Below are 3,449 nucleotides of genomic sequence, written 5' to 3' on the forward strand. Positions count from 1 at the left end.
TTCTGAAACAACAGTGGCTGGCATTTCTGTGTTCTCAGCTGGCTGCTGTCCCTAGGAGGCTCTTTTTGCCTCTTGTCAGCTTCTCCCAGGCAAGGATGGGGAGGCTCCACAAGGCTTTAATAAGCTGCCTCAGCTGGTAGTCTCTGCCCTGACTTAGGGGTTCGGCTTTTCCCAGGGACCTCCGCCCACAGGGGAAGCCTGGCCTGAAGATTACTCAAAACACACACACAGCTTTGCACCCCTCCTTGGGCAGATATAGAAGACTCTAATGGCTCGGATTGCTGATGCTTCCTCCATAGAAAGAAAGGAATGGCTGTACCAGGCCTATCAACTCTCAATGAGCCCTTTGTGCAAAGACATTCCAGAGGTTTCATGAGCGATGATTGCAGAGAGGGCTCCTTTCCTCCCAGAAGTCATGGTCAAAAGGTTGCTATTTCAGCCTGCCTGGCACTCTTCCATCAAACTCCTGGCTATATGCACTATGAATTGTTGATCTGGGAATCGGTGAACTTAGCGGCCTGGACAAAAAGAGGTAGAAAACAGCCAATGAAAATCACCCAGAGGCTCTCATTTTCATTAGTAAAATTTTCTCTGTAGCATAATCCTTGAGAGCAAATTAGTTCAAAGTTCAAAAGAGTAACCATGAAAATCTAACTTTAGAGAAAAAGACTGACTTTTTTTCATAGGTGAAGGATTTTAGGATGGTGGTGGGGTCTCTTGTTTTGTTTGGACATGATCTCACTAATCAGTATGGACTGGTTTAGAAATCACTGTGTAGCCCAGGCTGGTCTCAAACTCTCAATCTCCCTATGTTTGCCTCTGGAATACTAGACATGTACCCCACCTGGCATGCCTATTTAATTTATTTATATACACTTGTCAAGAATAGGTGGCATGAAGGCATATGTGTTCTATGATCTTTGTATTTGTTGAAAGAACGAATGAATGAATGAATGAATGAATGGACATTCCCTCTAGTGGGGGCCAGGGTAGTCCAAAAATAATGATAGCAAAAGCAATATAAATACTGTAACCACCTCTGGGATGGCTTTTTACTTTGGCTTAGTTGGGCAATACCAGCTTCTCACAGTAAAGTTACTGTTACTGAGATTGCCACACTGACCATGGGGAAAACCATGGTTGGAATATTTAAGGAACTATGGAGTGTGATCAAAGCTTGGAGGTAGGAGTTGTGAAGACTCTTAGAGAAGAAACTGTCAATTGATGCTATTCAGGAAAGACTGAAGAATGATGCTCATTCATATGGACTTTTGAGGGTACACTCAGCCTCCACTAGCCTGAGAGCTTGCTGGTATGAAATGCTGAAGACCATGCTGTGGAGGAAAGGTGAGACAGAAGATCTGTGTTATGGAAACAGGCAACAATACAGTCAGACTAATCTATACCACAGTATTAGTTACTTTTCTTGCTGCTATAATGCAAGTTCTTGACAAATGGAACTTACGAGGGTTTATTTTTGGCTCACAGTTTGAGGGGTAGCAATCTGAAAGGATGGTGCTCGAACAAGAGCAACAGACTGCTGGCCACACTGAGATTGCAGTCATGAGGTAGAGAGAAAGAAATTCTGTTGATCAACTGGCCTCCTCCTTTTTCTCTTTGTGTTGAGTCTCGGACTCTGCTTCATAGGATGGAGCTGCACACATTTTAAATAAGTCTTCTACCTCCAGTTAAACCTTTCTGGAAATCAAAAACACAGAGGAGCACCTTCTAAGGTGACTCCAAAACCAGAGAAGCTGGCAACAATGATCAACCATCACAACCCTCTATAAAACAGAGTCCAAGAATTCAATCTGGACTATGGATTGATTTTATGAAAGGTGTAATGGAACATCACTAAACAGGGTTCTTTAATTATTGTCTGTGACTGCTTTTACACTGCATGCTCAGAGCTGTATAGCCACAATGCTTAAATTAGTTTCTATCTAGGGACTTAGAAGAAAACATGGCTAAACTCTGAAACAAACAGTAAGCTGTGTGGGGAGGAAATAGTCAGTTCTTGTGGTCTTTATTAGTCACTGAATGTGTGTAAATGTATAAGACACTTTTGTAGTTGCTGGGAGCATAGAACCAATGCTGCTTACTTAGAAACAAATCAGGGAATCATCTAAATCAGATAAATGTGGGTGCTGCTCCTATTGGTTGGAATGTATCTCCCAAAGATTCATGTGTCAGTGTTGGGAGATGAGAGTCTCAGATGATGACAAGGCCATGAGAACACTGCCCTAGGAAAGGATTAAAGCCATTATTTCAGGACTGGCTTAGTTATCATGGAAGAGGGTTCCTGATAAAAGAATGATGTCACTCTTCTCAACTTCTTCTGGAATGGAATAGTCTAGAGTCAGGGGCCAAACAAATTTTGGTAGTTCATGAAATTGCCTAGTCTTCTGTAAATGGACTAAGGAAGCTGTGAAGTACAATGACACATGAAAAAGAGACATGAGATTGGTAGGAAGAAACAGCAGAGATTCTCTCATATGTGGCCATCAAGGAGGGCCCATCTCAGGTAATGCTGAAGACTCTGCCTCCTGGTGTGGAACAAGGGACTCCTTAGATCTTTCCCTTAGCCCCTTTCATTCAGCCTTTCCTTCTACTTCATTTTCATCCCCTTGTGACACTCAACAGCCCATAGAACCACCCTCTACCAGGGACTCTCAGCACCACACTAGGCTGTGACTCAAGAACCACATGGCCATTGTACTTGGTTAGTGCCGCAGGCCGGCTGATCTGGGTCTCCCTCAACCCGCGGGAGAAATGGAGTCCTAGTCAGGTCAACAAGGCATAGGCGAAGAATGATGACAGAGATGACACATGAAGTACAGGATCTGAATGTATTTCTTAAAAATGGCATCAGACTTTTACAGTCATTGCAAAAGAGAGATGATAAATCTAACAGCTCAGCAGTTAAGGTACAAGTGAGGCCATCTAAAACACACTGGGTCTAAAGCAGCAGCTATCTCCTCTGGACTGGTGCTGCATCCCCCGGGTCCAACTGCTCTGGGGGACTGCGGACTGCATGAACCTGAGTCCTAATCCATTCTAGTCAGAGTGCAAGCGAGTTCAGCACTAATCCCCAAGTGCGAGTTCCTGCACAAAGTAAAAAGCAGGCTTATATGGTATACAGAAAGCAGGGCAGATGACAAGAGTCACATAGGCAGGTGACCACCACATTAAGGTCGGTAGGACCAGGTATCCAGGTGTGAAGTAGGCAGAAGAGCAATGGTGCCCTCCCCGCTGGGGCTAATTTGGTATTCCTATGCTAATTCTCCTGCTAATGCCCTTAAGTGAGGGAAGCCCTTCAATTACTCTCTAGTAAGTAAAACAGTTCTTTCTTCTGTGGGACTGCCCTAAGAAGTGTGCTTAACCTCTGTTGCTAACTCTGAGGACATTCTATCTGATAAGGCAGATTCCTTGAGAGAAATTCCAAGCTA

General features: G+C 43.9%; 1 long non-coding RNA gene across 5 annotated transcripts in view; it reads right to left on the reverse strand.

Annotated features, from left to right (window-relative positions):
• The window catches only part of LOC116101111, a 16,876-nt gene that overhangs the window by 9,577 nt on the left and 3,850 nt on the right, over nucleotides 1–3,449 (reverse strand). For 3 of the 5 annotated variants that reach the window (XR_004122781.1, XR_004122778.1, XR_004122780.1), the window contains exon 3: nucleotides 320–518. The exons of the other annotated variants lie outside the window; for them this stretch is intronic. This is a non-coding gene — a long non-coding RNA (uncharacterized LOC116101111). The remainder of the gene's footprint in view (nucleotides 1–319; nucleotides 519–3,449) is intronic. 5 annotated transcript variants of the gene reach the window in all.

Source organism: Mastomys coucha, unplaced genomic scaffold (assembly GCF_008632895.1).
Source record: "Mastomys coucha isolate ucsf_1 unplaced genomic scaffold, UCSF_Mcou_1 pScaffold21, whole genome shotgun sequence".
Lineage (NCBI taxonomy): Eukaryota > Metazoa > Chordata > Mammalia > Rodentia > Muridae > Mastomys > Mastomys coucha.